This window comes from Macrobrachium nipponense, chromosome 32 (assembly GCF_015104395.2).
Source record: "Macrobrachium nipponense isolate FS-2020 chromosome 32, ASM1510439v2, whole genome shotgun sequence".
Taxonomy (NCBI): Eukaryota; Metazoa; Arthropoda; class Malacostraca; order Decapoda; family Palaemonidae; genus Macrobrachium; species Macrobrachium nipponense.
Window position 1 is genome coordinate 42158661 of NC_061094.1, and position 17500 is coordinate 42176160.

At 37.1% G+C, this 17500-nt stretch overlaps 1 protein-coding gene across 1 annotated transcript in view; it reads left to right on the top strand.

The window, feature by feature from the left end:
- Positions 1-17500, top strand: part of LOC135207481 (mucin-2-like) — an 82913-nt gene that overhangs the window by 225 nt on the left and 65188 nt on the right. The window contains exon 1 of the mRNA XM_064239241.1: positions 1-198. This exon is cut by the window's left edge and continues 225 nt beyond it. The gene's annotated coding sequence lies outside the window, so the exon portion shown is untranslated. The remainder of the gene's footprint in view (positions 199-17500) is intronic.

Genomic DNA, 17500 nt, shown 5'->3' on the forward strand with positions numbered 1-17500 from the left:
GAAACCGACCGGCAAACTCGCTAGAAGGAATACTACGCGTTAGAGAAACAAGGCAGAAAACAGTAAAGGTTTCTTAGAATCTCCAAGAACTTCATTTATAAACCGCGACAGGGATTTTCTGGAAAACGAGCAACTCTGTGATTGACATCGTGCCTGTCATCGTTTTGTGATGTCATTTTTATAACACCTGAGGCCAAGGTAAGTGAACGTCATCTACAGATTTTAATTCTTGGTACTAAGGTTTACACTGTGTAGACAGTAGTACTGCAGATCTAAGCGTTTTCTTAGAACGGTTGTTCATCGCGGTATGGAAAAATAGCTGGCATGAATTTGGGTAAAACTTTTAAATTACAGTTATGTACTAGAATAGAAAGTAGTTAGTTTCAGGATAGAATAATGCTGTATTGATGTTTTAAAATTAGTTCACTATGCTACCAAAAAACTTGATCGAATTCAGAGCTTATGTCGTACCGACTTACTTTGCCATTGTTTTACAATAGTAATCACAACTTAAGTTCCGTCTGAATTAATTGAAAAGTTGAAAATGAAGCACCAAACAATGTGAAAAAAACGGTAATTTAATATATCACCTTCTGAAGTAACTTCTCTCTCTCTCTCTCTCTCTCTCTCTCTCTCTCTCTCTCTCTCTCTCTCTCTCTCTCTCTCTGGTTTCTAAAGCCATGACATTCGTAGTGGAAAAATATTTAGAAATATGACTGCCATTTGTACTTAACATTGCATAAAGCGAAATAACAAATGTGAACAAACTTATTTTATTCAAAGCTTCATAATAAGGTATACGTAAAAGCAATTAAATAGTTACATAAAAGATTCGTCAATAGGATTAGGTAACGTTTAAAACCGATTTTAAAAGAATATTTTTCAAATTTGTTGTACATTGCTGCCGAACATTCGTTTCAAACTTATATGTTTAGATCAAATAGTAATTATTTGTAAAATAAAGCACAAATATATTCAGTTTTTAAACCTTTCTTATTTAAACATCCGGAAAGGGCTCAAGAGCGAAGGGGTGAATCCACAGACAAGTAACAAGGCAATTTTCGATCTTAACAACCACATTTAGAGTTCGGCAATATTAAACGGCTGTTTAGTATTTTATCTCGACCTCTTGAATGAGCTGGCGTTCATTATTTAGCGACGGGTGTATTTTGTTTTCTTTAATGAATATATATAATATATATATATATATATATATATATATATATATATATATATAATAATGTGATAGTTTATTCCTTTCTTTATTGAAAGTATATATTTTGTATGTGATAGCTAATCTCTTCCTTTGATGAATATATATATATATATATATATATATATATTGTATGTGACATTCCATCCTTAGAAATAATTTAGATTAATGAGAAAACTAAAATATATTATCTTAAAAACTCTGGGGCTTAATGTTTGGATAGATAGACAATAGAATATTTGCACGTAATGCATGTGTGTTTTTGATGTGCGTGGACGCAGAGAGAGAGAGAGAGAGAGAGAGAGAGAGAGAGAGAGAGAGAGAGAGAGAGAGAGAGAGATACTGAGACTAGCAGCAGCAACGGCATTGACCTTAAACTCAAGCGAAGTCCCTCAGCCACGGTCATGGGTAGCGCATAGCCAGCAACAGATACTAACGTCATCTTACGTAAAAATCGTTTTATGACATAATGAGTTTCATTCATGAATGTGAAGTATCATTTTTTAAATTTATGATGAAAACTTTCGTGTAATGCTTATTAAATGATATTAGCTGTTCTTGTGACAGTGCTTTTTCTCACAACAAAATTATATCCTTTTTAAAAACATGTAAATCTAACAAGTGTGTTCGACCTGTTGTGAGATCGACGTAAATAGAAGTTTTCGGAGACATCGGTAATTAATAATTTTCTCAAATATGATCGTTCTCCTTACGGAGGTATTTTTGATTAAAAATTCTCCATATCAACATACGGCAATAGACTGTGATACGATGGTAAATCATAAGTAAATATCATCTGTAGTAATTTGTATATTTTCCATATTTTTTTAGAACAAATTAAAAACAAGTTTATTGATTATAAACGTACTAGTGGAAATAGTCGGATAGTTAAACTTTCATTCGTTGACATCATCGTTAAACGGACAATTCTAAACCACCTTAAACACAGTGTTATCTTAACACAAATAATCGAGTATATGGTGTAAGGTTTTCTTGAAAGTTTGTGATAATATAAACTACTACTAAAATGTTATGTATATATACAAACGCTCACACACGTGTACAGATGGAAAGACTATGGTTTCTCGTTATAAGGGAGATGATGAAATAAGGGCCTGTAACATAGTACGAGCGTAACTTTAGTTATTTGATAAATAAAATCCAAATTTAAAATTTCTCTGCCAAGTACAGTGAAGTTCAAGCGTAGCTGTTAACAAGGTCTACGACAGATGTTCGGTACATCTCCACGGTGGGGTAATATATTTTTGACAGGAGTGATGTGTGAATCGGAGGAAGAACATTACGTGTATGCGGAAAGTTTTGCGATAAGAAGATTTTCTGTAAATGGACTTTGGAATACATTACCGACAATGGAAACTGTAGAAAAGCTGTAGTGATTGGTGAAAGGCTGTAAAACTGTTTACAAGAGGTGAGCGTAAATGTAAACAAGATTAAAGTTGTGAAGGTAATTGGAAAACAGCTAATGTATGTGGGTGGTGGAAGATTGGCGGACATCGATTCGTGTAAGAGTTTTGTAGCATGATTGAAAAAAAGTAGTCGCAAAACAAGTGAGGCAAAGAAGGTAGCAGGATGTACGTATAAGCAACAGTCTCCCAAGAAGCAAAGGTTTGCATGTATGAAATTATCTTTAAGCTAACTCCAACTTACGTGAGTGATGTGCGGGTACTGAGTGCGAAGAAAGAAAGATTATGACTACCGAGGTGAATTGCTTGTATATTATGTGTGGTGTTAAAACTAAATGAGTGAGAAATGTAGAGATTTGCAGGAGAGATTTTAAGGCGAGTGGCATATAGAGGATGGATGGAAAACGATCTTTTAAGATGGCTTAGTGACGTAGGGAGAAAGGCAGATGAACGATTTATGAAAAAGAGTTTATCATTTGAAGATGTTAGAAGGTGTTGGATAGCTGATGTTGAAGAAGCCTTGAAATCCAGGAAGAACGAGAATGTTCTTAAGTCAGAAACAAATGATGTGATGTATATATTACCATAAGACTGTGAAACCAGGGATTTCACGAAATCCCTGAACGTTTCAGGGAATTCGTGAAATCACCAATTTTCTTAGGAACATTTGATACCTCGGGGGCTAGTGCTAAACATGGCGAAACAGTGTAGATGAATCACTGTTTCGCCGTGTTTAGTACTAACCCTCGGGGATCAAATGTGTTTAGCTGTGTTTAGTACTTGTCCTTTGGGTATCAAATGTATTTCCCCGTGTTTAGTACTAGTCCTTTGGGGATCACATGTGTTTCCCCGTGTTCAGTACTAGTCCTTTGGGTATCAAATGTGTTTAGCCGTGTTTAGTACTAGTCCTTTGGGTAACAATTGTATGTAGCCGTGTTCAGTACTAGTCCTTTGGGTATCAAATGTGTTTCGCCGTGTTTAGTACTAGTCCTTTGGGTATCACATGTGTTTCCCCGTGTTTAGTACCAGTCCTTTGGGTATCAAATGTGTTTAGCCGTGTTTTGTACTAGTCCTTTGGGTATCAATTGGGTGTAGCCGTGTTTAGTACTAGTAATTTGGGTATCAATTGTGTGTAGCCATGTTTAGTACTAGTCCTTTGGGTATCAATTGTGTGTAGTCGTGTTTAGTACCAGTCCTTTGGGTATCAAATGTGTTTCGCCGTGTTTAGTACTAGCCCCTTGGAGGTCCAATGTTTCATAGTCTTACTGTAACACATGCAAGGAAGGAGACTTGTCGTGCTTGGGATAAGCCTTCAGTGTAATTGAAACAACTGGCTTTTATTGGTGAAGTGTTCAGCACAGGAGTTCTTTTGCGAGTTAGCAATTAGGATATAATTGTGGCAGAGACCATTGTGTGTGTGTTTTTTTTTTTTTTTTTTTTTTTTTTTTATAACCTACGCGGAAGAAACGAAACGAATTAAACATCTTTCTGTTAATTTTGGTAGTGGATTAGGTACTCAGTAGTTAGACGACCTATACGGGTCAAATCCACGGTGGAGAAAGGCAGGGTTTGGCTGAAAACAGACAGGTGAATATATATATAATGCTTAGACGTGAGTGATTATACGTTAACAAAAACTACCGAACCTTATCTCAGTATAGTATAGCGCTTTTGAAATGTATCGTGGCGTATCCGTAGAATGACTACAAGTATTTCCTATACCTCAAACAACAATAAGTAATAGGTATTGCAGTTTCTTCCTGGAAATGGGCAAAAGAAAAAAAAAATCGAAAGCTACTAGTCAGTTGGAGAAAGCATAGCTGGAAATACCAATGTCGAGCACACCATTGCACAACAAACGATTGCAGGATGTGCAACTGAACGCACCCACATCTCAAACAACTTTCTAAAGGTGTTGATTTGCTTAATCAGCGGACGCTCTCTTCCTGCTTGCTAGGCCGACATTGCTTAGCATCAACACCATTATCATCATCACCATGGGGCGTAAGCGCGTTCGTTAGTCGTCGTCACCAGCAAACGTCCTCTCTCGGGGAGAGAAAGCCAAACCGGAACATAACGGGGAACTTCTTGAAAAACTGGCAATTCCTTATATCTGAAACAAAGAGTGTGTGAGCGTATTGGGAGCCTCTTCTCATCCCACGGCGTGGAATCTCCTCCTCACCCTCTCTCCGCTCGCCCACCGTGAGATGATAGCTATGCTACGCCGTGGAATATCATTTCCAACTCGATCTGATATTTCACATCCATACCTGAGGTTTATAAAGGTTATCTGTTACGCTTGAGATTCCCCGGTTTATTGCGCGGTGACCAATAAAGAAAAAAAAAAAGCGGAAAAGGCAAGAATCATGATCGGTCAAAAGAATAACGTAACGCCATGCATGATAATCGCGGACAGAGATGAAAAAATTTCGCTCCTAAGAATTGGAGATGTCAAGATTATGTTATTACGGTATGTTACCACAGCCACGGCGACACTTCTCTGAAGATAACGATGCTCTCTCTCTCTCTCTCTCTCTCTCTCAGTGCAGAACAAATTTATGATTTCTGGAACAGCGTATTTATTTTTAGATTTTTATCGGCGAATAAGGAAAAGCATTCTCTCTCTCTCTCTCTCTCTCTCTCTCTCTCTCTCTCTCTCTCTCTCTCTCTCTCCAGTGCAGAACAAATCTATGGTTTCTGGAACAACGTATTTTCTTAGATTTTCACCGGAAAAAAAGGAAAAGCATGCTCTCTCTCTCTCTCTCTCTCTCTCTCTCTCTCTCTCTCTCTCTCTCTCTCTCTCTCGTTGAGTTAATCTGCTTATACTCCAATCAAATGAAAACGAGTTACCAACATGAAAAGAGATCATTATAGAAATTAAAATTACCAATAGGTAATCAATACAGCATGACGCTTCATTAAAGATTAAGCACTAATTGAGCGATTCAAATTAAAACTTAAGTAGGAGAATAGATTCATCATAATTTTATACCGACTTGGGTTTTATTTAATCTTTCTGGAAATAAATCGGCAATTGCCTGGAAATATCAAACGCCAAATATCTCAAACTGATTTATTTACAGTGATATCTTTGAAGAAATGGCTTTATTGCCCTGGTCAGTAAGGCTTGTTAAACGACGCGTGCGCAGAACTATAATATAATAAGGCTATCCTGCCTACCTAAAGGGTTGCGCAAAATATACATCGGAAAACCAAAAAGAAAACAAAAAAATTCGGCTGAAGTTTCTTTTATATGTAACAGGCGAATAAGATAGAAATGAGAACATTTTAACTCTGAAGCAACATCATTGAGAATCGAAAAACATGGGCAATTTGAAAGGTTAAAGGCGAGACAACACACCATAAAAAAATCGAAAATAATTTGCAAATTTATTTCCCCCAAACGCAAATCCTTTATAACCAACGTAACTAAGAAACCAGTATACCAAAATGTAAAACAGTGTTTGGATGCAGCATCCCCATGTAGCAACAGTTACTCATCTGTCACTTTACCGAAATAGCGAAAGTGACCGACCTTATTCCAGTCCCTCGTTTTTTTCCCAAAAGCGTCTCGGGCTTTGAAACACCTTCGGTTAATTTTTAGCTTTTATTATTGCTACTACTATGGCTCCTGACCGACACAGGTCTGCTGCCTCCTGCGCCTATTCTAACGGTTTGCTCCACTCGCCTACTGCAAAAGCCTTTGCCGGACTCAGCCGCCCCCCCCCCCATCCCCCCATCCTCATTCATTGGTGTAGCAACCCACCCTTCCCCTCCCCCTCCCCATCCGCGGTCATCTGTAAGGCGGAGGACCCGCAAAGCTTCTTCCAGAGAGCCAGCCTTCCAGCCAGCTCGGCCTCCAGTCAGATGGGACGGGATGTGTGGTGGTGGACATGGATGGTGCTGGAGGTAGGGGTGTAGTAGGTGGGGAGGGTGGTTAGTTAGGCAGAAGAGGACGGGAGGACAGGATGGTCAAGTAGCTGTAACTTGTACCGTTTGCTCTACTAATTGGCAAGATTTTTTTTTTTTCATTTTACGAGGGAAAAAGATTGTAGCAAGAAACAACAACAATAATAATGATAAGTAAAAGATAGAATATTCCGTCGAAAGGTACAGCCGTTTTAGAAGGACGACACCAATGTGAAATAAAGCGAGAGAGAAACGCCACATTCCATTAACCAATGTTGCTATATTTCTATCTTGATCTGAAAATGTTTGTTTGAAATTGTAGTTAAGCAACACAAAAAAAGTCACAATGTCAATAATAGTGACCATACAAATAATCATCATCATCATTATAAATAAAAAAAATAGAGTATTCTGTCAAGAGCACATTATACCCTGTAGGATGACGCAGATGGTGAATTAGAACAAGAGAGAGAGACCGTACTCCATTCCTGTCATGATAAAAAAAAAAAAAAAAAAAGTTTGCTTATAATCAGAGCAAAGCAGCACCTACCTTTTAACAAGCAGAGAAAGTCACAAGGTTGTTGGAGCGTGATTGAATTACATTTGGATGTAGCACTTTGGGTACGTCGAGATGAGCCAATACTGAATAGGCAATGAATGCCCTCTAGTTATACGATGGCCGACTCTCCCGCCGCAATAGTGGGTCACATTACAAAGTGGTGTGGGCAGGGGCAGTCCTTGGTATCTTGATCTTAGCACTTCATTGTTGGGCGTCCTCACCAGTTTATCGTTTCTGTTATTTTCAAAGCTTGTCAAACTTAATAATGAGGTTTTAAAAATGAAATAGGAAGAGTATAGGATTTATTAGAAAGCTATACAGGGTGTCCATAAAGTCCCAGTACCATTACAAGTATTTATTGCTCAGAATGGTACTGGGACTTTATGGACACCCTGTATTTGATTATAAGATAAATTTACTCGATTAAATGACAAATTTATTCCGATCTCCTTAGAGGCTTTTGACTATTCCACGAACTGCCTTCAACCTTTACCTACCCTGCTCCTTTGACATCTCATCCAGGTGCTCGATTTTCTACTCGGATAACCTGAGTGGCTCAATTTCCCATACTAACGAGGAATGAAATGAGATTATTCGGCAATCATCACAAGATCCTGATTGTTACAACGACGCATTCAACATTTTCCGCACCATTCTGTACCTCGAATCACTCTAAATATTCCTGAGCGTATCCAAAAATATGAAGGAAGTTCGGAGTTCATTTGAATAGTATATACAACAGATATAGGCGATTTTTATCCATTTCAGCCTATGAAGCAGAGAGGCTCAATAGGAGTTGCTATCGGGTGGAAAGGGTGTGAGTAGACACTATTATTATAAGAAAATTTCTCTTTCATTTCCCGTTTCGAGATTTAAAGTGTTTGGTGAAAAGCATCTTAAAAATATGGAATCGAGAGGTTAATGGATCACTGCTTCTTTCTGCTTCTGTTAACCTAAGCAGAGATGAAGATTAATTTCAAGCAACCTTCCAGCTACCCCTTCCTAAAGGCATTGCTGTTAGTTGGAAGAAAATATCTTTTGAAAAATCTTGAATGAGAAAATAATGTGAATGCATATTTATGTATATGTATACAGAGTTCCCATCAGCGTTAAGACTCCCAGAGCATTTCAAAAGTATTTAACCCAATGAGTAAATGTAACACATAATTTTTTCATGAAAAGTTAAATGCTTAAAGAACTTATCTGTGGCAAGAACAAGTAAAACCACATTTATTATTTTTCTAGAAAAGATTAATGCTTAAAATATATATAATCACAGATGTGGAAGGAAGAGGTAAAACTTCATTTCCTTTCATCAGTGAAGAATACTCTGTAATTTCGTAAGAAAGTAACTGTGAGCTCTAGAAAACTTTAGACCTACATCGATGAAGCCGGAGGTAAAAAAGAAAAAAAAAAGTGCTAATGACGCCGCTTGATATATAAGTTGATGACTCCTTGATTAGATTTGATGCGGCAATCTTGTTCCTGTAATCTCGCCGGAGCGTCGTCGATTGACCCAATGTGTTTCTTTCTCCGCTGAACAACAAGTAACCACAACCATGTCGAAGAGACGACGACGAGGTTCCCAATTGAAGCTGTCACTCCCGGTTCGACGGCCTCCGCGTGATGAAGCAGATGTTGTCTTCTGCCTAATTGTTAAATAAGGGGGTTTTCTTCTGCCAAAACATCGTTCGGATAACGCGTGACGCAGGTTCACGTGCTTAATAATTGCTTGATAAGAGTTCCTCGTTGGACGAGTGGTTTTCGCTCTCGGCTACCAATCCGGTGGTCCGAAGTTCGATTCTCGTCTCAGCCAACGCGGAATCAGAGGAATTTATTTCTGGTGATAGAAATTCATTTCTCGATGTAATGTGGCTCGAATCCCACAATAAGCTGTAGGTCCCGTTGCTAGGTAACCAATTGGTTCCTAGCCACGTAAATATGTCTCATCCTTCGGGCAGCCCTAGGAGAGCTGTCAATCAGTTCAGTGGTCTGGTTAAGCTAAGATATACTTAACTTTGTACTTTGATAATTTAGGCTTGTAGAAAAATACACTTTTGACATAAAATTCGACTGCACTAAATCAACCATTTTTTACGAATGAGACACAATAAAGAGTGAAGAGAGAGAGTGGGGGCGGGTAGGAGGGGAGAGAGAGAGAGAGAGAGAGAGAGAGAGCATGAGCCGTTCATCAACGAGTGACGGAGGTTCTCGTACTTAATAATCGTTCCAGAAGTTGTACTTCGAGAAGTTTAGGCTCGTAGAAAAATATACTTTTTACATCAAATTCGACTGCACTAAATCAACTATTTTTTACGGATGAGACAAATAAAGAGTGAAGAGAGAGAGAGGGGGTGGGGAGGGAAGGAGAGAGAGAGAGAGAGAGCGCATGAGCCGTTTATCAATCCATCTCTGCCATTACGTCGTCTCCTGAGAAAGAAAAATGATGAATGAGAGAAGTTCAAGGGGGTACGAGGGAATGGCAATCCATGATACCTTCGTGTCAAAAGATTAATCCTCATATCTGTAACTGCACACAAACCCACACATAGGAATGCGCGCGAAAAGTTAGCAAGAAAAAGAAATGAACGACAGTGACAAACCATGGGCATCTCGAGATATAATATGAGATTATTGTTCGAACGGGTAAAGGATATATTTCTGATATCCATATATAATATATATATACTATATATATATATATATATATATATATATATATATAGTGTATATATATGTATATAATACATATATATCGGATATATGCATATATACATTTATATTTATATACATATATTTGTACAATTTTTATTGCGAGAATATCGGAGATTTCAATGCCCTCGAAAGGTATCCAAGACGCAAAACTTCAATTCGCGTTCTTGAGTTGATCTCAGAAGTGACAATGGATATAAATCTCTGCAATATTGTATGTCTTCATAAATCAAATAGTTCTCAAATTACCCCCATTCCTGACTGATGGCAACGAGAATGATTGACGGTGTTGGCAATAATCCATTCGCTCTCTCCACTGAAAGAGATAGAAACGCCGAGATGCACTCACGGAGACGATCATCTCTTTATGATGTTAGTCTGTGGCCTGCAATATGTATCTTGAAATACGGCGCCATTAATGTTAATCTGATGGATGGGATTCGATTGTTTCTAATCGAGACGAAATGAAATCAAATACTCATTTCTTGACAACGTTACGTTTATTTTATTTTATTATTATTTTTATTTTGTGTTTTATTTCCAGGACATTGAACTCTTAGTTTCGATATGGTGTTCATTTATGGTATTTTTTTTAGCTCATCATGATTAAAATTCTTCCTTTTCGTTTTACTTTATAATGTAAATTTATTGCGCATTCGGTCCTACAAAAAATAAAACGCGTATGCACGCTTGCAATACACACACACACACACACACACATATATATATATATATATATATATATATATATATATATATATATATATATATATATATATATATATATAGGACATCATTCAAACTGGATGGCATCTACCAGAGTTACTGATTCAAAAAAGTTACAAGCTTTCAAGGACAAACATTCCTCATCATCAAGTATCCATAATGAGGACATATATATCATTCGAGCTACAAATGTCCTTTAGTATCTAATTCGCTTTACCTCGGAATTGATATATTTTCATATATGTCAACCGAAGGGGAATTTTTAGTTGATAATAATTTCGTCCCCTCATGGGATCGAACCGCCGTCCAGCGGACAGGAACGAAATCAGGACGATATTGACGTTACCGATTCGGCTAACAGTGAGGCTATAAGTTTCCACCGATTTTGACCTTACAAATCACCATCGATATCCAACCCCCTCTACCATGTTAGCCAATTCGAACGTTTGACGAACATAGCCATATTATGCATAATTATCACATCACCGTGATTCATATAAATCATTCGAGCTTGAGTGATTTATATGAATCATGGTGATGTGATAATTATTCATATATATATATATATATATATATATATATATATATATATATATATATATATATATATATATATATCTATATATATCTATATATATATGTATATATATATATATATATATATCTATATGTATGTATATATATGTATATATACATACATACATACATATATATATATATATATATATATATATATATATATATATGATAATATTATATACATTATATCTGATATTATATACATATATAAATAAATATATATATATATATATATATATATATATATATATATATATATATATATATATACAAATCACCGTCGAACTCGGTTTTTTCGTAATTAAAAATCGATATCCAACCCCCCTACCATGTTAGCCAATTCGAACGTTTGACGAACGTAGCCATATTATGCATAATTTTCACATCACCGTGATTCATATAAATCATTCGAGCTCGAATGATTTATATGAATCACGGTGATGTGATAATTATTCATATATATATATATATAATATATATATATATATATATATATAATGATATATATATATATGTATGTGTATCAGCAATAAGTCACCAAACAGCAACGTGACAAATATGTACGTAAATAGCCACATGAAAGGTGAAGAATCAAAGACCAGGTACCAAGCGCTTTCGTGTATTGCGTACACTTCTTCGGGGTACCCCGAAGAAGTGTACGCAATACATGAAAGCGCTTGGTACCTGGTCTTGATTCTTCACCCTTTCATGTGGCTATTTACGTATGTATGTTCTATGCTATATTATATTAGTTATCTATATATATCTATCTATCTATCTATCTATCGTATCTATCTATTATATATATATCATATATATATATATATATATATATATATATATAGAGCACAGTTTTCTTTTTATAATATTGATCTAGTTGTTTATCAGCCGGCAAAACCCCAGCTCCCTCCCTTACTCCTCTCCCTGTCCAGACTCCTCTCCGTGCCGGAGAACCAGAAAAACGGGTGTGGGCTGCCAGCCGAGCTAACGGTACTTCGGGCAGGATAAAGACCGGACTGGCTTCCCTTGACCTAAATACTTGGCCACGCGGCGCAAGGACAACAAAGGCCGATGATGCCTCTTAGGGTTAATAATCTCTCCCTTCCCGCAGTCCCCAGCGCCCGCTTCCAAACCGACAATTCCTCTTTTCTTTCTGGTGTTGGTGCCGGATGTTTTTAAATGACCCAAGAATAGCCTGGCCCCACCAAACATTTTAGTGGCCTTCTCAAGAATTGTCAGACCACACGGAGCATTTTATAGTGGCCTGCTCAAGAATTGCCAGACCCCATGAAACATTTTAGTGGCCTTCTCAAGAATTGCCAGTCCCCACGAAACATTTTATAGTGGCCTTTTCAAAAATTGTCAGACCCCATGAAACATTTTATAGTGGCCTCAAAAATTGTCAGACCCCATGAAACATTTTATAGTGGCCTCAAAAATTGTCAGACCCCATGAAACATTTTGTAGTGGCCTTCTCAGGAATTGCCAGACTCCAAGAAACATTTTAATGGCCTTCTCAAGAATTGCCAAACCCCACGAAGCATTTTATGGTGGCCTTCTCAAGAATTGCCAGACACCAAGAAACAGTTCAATTGCCTGCTCAAGAACTACCATACCCCACGAAACATTTTAGTGGCTTTGTTGGTTGAAATCTAGGTACTGTAATGTTTAAAAGAAGAGATAGCACGAAAATTCTTTTTATATATTTTTCTATTTTCAAAGTATTCAAAATCACAGCCCAACCCGTTCCCCCCCCAAAAAAAAAGTAATCGTCAACGGTCAATCATTATTTATTATTATTTTTTTTTCGATAGGAGCGGGGAAAAAAGGAGAAAGCAAAACTAGCACGCTTCTTTACCGAATGGGATATGAATCACACGTAATCCACCCTTAATCATCTCGGCTTCACGTCTTGTCATACCTTTCCGTCTCTCTCTCTCTCTCTCTCTCTCTCTCTCTCTCTCTTTCTCTCTCTCTCGACACCTCCTCCTCCTCCTCCTCCTCCTCCTCCTCCTCCTCCTCCCCTGATATAAGCCTCATTCCAGGTATGGTCAGTTATACCGTTATGTGAATGCTTTTGGTCCTACATAATATTATCCCCCCGTTGCCTGGCTCAAGGGAAGATCTCATTTGGCCATCTCGCTCCGGTCCGTGTCTCGTTATTTTCTCTGTCTCTCTCCTCCTCGCTGACAGTTATATGTAGGTCAACGATGTTTTATTTACTCGTTGCTGGCTGCTGTTGCTCTCGTGGGGATTGATGGGGTGTGAAGAGCAGCGATGGAAAGTAAAATGAGGGTGTTTTTCTTTAATGGTGACACGAAGATTTTCGTAGCGTTCTGTATGTAGCTACGAATGCGATAAACAACGCGTGTTGACGATCTCTTTCTGCATCGCTGATTATGACGCGTGTGCCACAGCAGCCGTTTAAGATGATTATATATATATATATATATATATAATATATATATATATATATGTATAATATACTTATATATATATATATATATATATATATACTATATATATATATATATATATATATATATATATATATATATATATCATATATATATATATATATATATATATATATATATATATATATATATATATATATATATAAAACAAAACCTCAAGGGGATGTCCATGATACAAGGAGTAAAAACAAGTTTTATTCCACGGAACGTTTCGCACATGAATTCTCTGTGCATTTTCATCAGTCTGTGAAAGAACAAAAAGTCTCATTTATAAATAACACACAATAAATAAAGCTCTTATGTAGACGACTCTGAATTAGGCCATTCCTTGTAAGGCACTGACTTAGATCCACATAAAAGACGTCATTTCGAACATATACATCGGCTGAGCATGAAATGCAAACTTTGAATAACTCACGTATTCCTAAATTAACATTTTGAGAAACATCTTTTTTCGTAACTTATTCGGCTCACTCATTTTCTGTGAACTCCGGAAGCACATTGAAATGAGGAAATCATGCCGAAAGACTTTTTATAATCGGAAGATTCGTGGTTTCTTTATATAGGTTTCGAAATTATGTATATCAGTGCAGGATTTATAGAACATACCATTTAAAACTATATCGTATGGGACCAGTGGTGTAACTGATTTCCTTGCATCAATTGCTATGGACGAGATAAAACCCCAAGTGTTCAATTTAATGATTTATTGGTGACTGCAAAGAAAAAGTCCCTGTGAAACTTTACAGTATTGCGAAGTAGTGCGACTGTGTGAGATTAATCAGTATACAAATAGAAATGATCAAACAAGCACGCACTTATGTACGCACGGGTAAATCACCACTACGATTTTTTCTATGTAGAGGAACTGGGCATAGAAGCGTCTCAGTGGCGTGATCGGTATGGCCTTGGCCTGCCATCTCGGTGGCCGCGAGTTCAATTCTCGGGCATTCTATTGAGTTAAGAGATGTACATTTCTGATGATAGAAGTTCATTCTCGACGTGGTTCGGAAGTCACATAAAGCCATTGGTGCCGTTGGTGAATAACCACTGGTTCCATGCAACGTAAAACCACCATACAAACAAACAATCTGGCCACAGAATGTGTTAACCTTAATCATTTTTAACCTTATGCTCCTCTCAGAGGTCCTGAACGGAGTGTGCCCATATCACTCCGTCCCGGCTGGGAATCGAATCTGTGTTCCCAGCGCAAGAAAACCATTAGCGCACAAGGATGATAAGATATCTCGATACTGAGTATTTTATCGTGGCTAAAAATATGTCTAACGCTGCCACACTTGTGAAGTGAGTGGAACTCTAGGAGTGGGTTTTAATAGGATGAGCTGTCTTTGACAGCTGTTCTTATTGACACTCACACACATGCATACATACACAAACGCACGCAAGCACACACGCATGCATATATATATATATATATATATATATATATATATATATATATATATATATATATATGTGTGTGTGTGTGTGTGTTTGTGTACTATATATATATATATATATATATATATATATATATATATATATACTATATATTTGTATATGTATGTATATATACATATGTATATAGTATAATATATATCATATACTATATATATATATATATATATATACATACATACATATATATATAGATTGTATATATACTATATATATATATATATATATATATACATACATATATATATATATATATATATATATATATAATATATATATATATATATATATATAGAGAGAGAGAGAGAGAGAGAGATATATATATATATATAGAGAGAGAGAGAGAGAGAGAGAGAGAGAGGAGAGAGAGAGAGAGAGAGAGAGAGATTGATACCACTATAAGATGATAATTTTTTCGTTATAGGTTAGCCCAAGGATGCGGAACAACAAGAAAGTTAATAATAATAATAATAACAATAATAATAATTAATCATTGTTTCTAATCATGACATTTATAAAACTATTTTCATCATCGTAATGGTTTATCGTCTTCACAAACTTCAGCAAAGCCTTTGACAGGCTAATTTAAAGTTTAGTCGTATACCCTTCTGTAATTTTTTTAAAAATTATTATTAAACATGAAATATATCTCCCCTCTGTTTGATTTCATACTGGATATAGTCATTCTTCAGTGACGTGAATGGGAAATGAAAAACCACGAGCTGATGTTTCTTAATTCTCCTGGTTTCTTGATTCACTCAAATCAATTATTCATGCATTTCTTGATTTACTGAATAGGTATGCATGCGCGCGCACACGCGCAAGTACAGCTTTGTCACAATCATTCATGCATCTATAAATACGCTGCATTTCTATTTTCGTGTGCTTGCATCAGCAATGTCTATTCCTGATGGCGACATTTTGTGTAGCCAACCACGTTGGTAACATTTCTGATACATATGCAGAATCTACTGGTCACTTTTTTACCAGATACATATGCAACTGTAACAGCCACAATGCCCTCTTAACTTCTGGAATTTTTTTTTTCCATACGCTTGTCACTACAAAGCCTGACGGTCCAATTTGAAGAAGAAATTTTGATGTCCGGTACCATGAAACGGACGTCACAATTTGTACTTAAAATTTCTTTTGAACTTGGATCTTCAGGCTTTGTAATAACAAGCGTATCCCCCCCCCCCCCCCACAAAAAAAAGAGCAAAGAATCAAATAAGTTAAAGAGGGCATTGTGGCTGTTACCATTTCTAATACCCTTTCCCCTTGGAAGGTAATATTCAATAACCGTCCCCCGCGCTGCCATTCATTTTGTCCATTCCCTCTCTGCACTCGCAGATGGGACGTGAAAATCGCCGATGCTGAACGAAATATCAGATGTGAGGAAACTGGTTATCTTCATAACCGGCGCCTCCTTTTTACAGTTACCAGCTTCTGAAACAGTAGGTATACGTGTGTCGGGAGCATGACAGCACTCTCCCCGGCCTAAGCCTAACTCTCATCTGTTGAACGTGAGGTGGTTGCAGTTATGATGCACTTGCTATTAAGCGAGAGAGAAGAGAGAGAGAGAGAGAGAGAGAGAGAGAGAGAGAGAGAGGTTACTTCCGTCAAAGATCTTCCGTTTGCGAGAGGGTGCAGCTGCCAAATCGTTAAAATTCAGAAGTACGTGTATTAAACAAGCAAAGAAGTGTAAATAAACCATCATATGTATGAACAAAACATAATGAAAAAAAGGCTCGGCTTGTAAACAAGAGTAAATAAATTAAATATCATATATACGAACAGAAGGTGATACAGAATAAAGACAAATGAAAACACAAAGCCATAAACCCCGCCATCTTCAACGAGCGGAAATGGAAAGAAAAGAAACATGTCCCAAATTTTCGGCGTTGCTCTGGTTCCCACCGAGGAATAAGGAGAGACGATGCAGCACGGTTGAAAAATTCCCCTATCTCAAGGCGCGCATGGAAAGTGCAATGTCCCCGATTTCTCATTCTATTATCTCTGGCATGTCGGGCAATGAGCGCAACCCATTTCAGACATTTTTCGGGATTGGGTCTAATTTAACTCAGATACGAGCCGAGTTCATCTTGATGATGTGTCGTGAATCCTTCAAGCGACTCCAAAAGGTCCGCTAGTGTCGTGGCACGCCGCTCAAATGTCGCGAGTTTGAAACCAACATTCCTTGGAAGTTTGAATTTCAAGTCAATGGCCCCTTTGGTGTGCTTGTTCCATGTCAATACGTTTCATCCACTGAAATAATAATAATAATAATAATTGGGAAGGTTGCGGTGAATGCCTTTTAGTAACTGGAAGAAATTCCGCCTCTCTCCGCCATAATTCAAGAAAAGAAGAATGAAAGCCTTGATGATTTTGTTGTCTGATTATTTTAAAATATACGCTTTCACTTCTCAGTCTGCATTAATCAGTT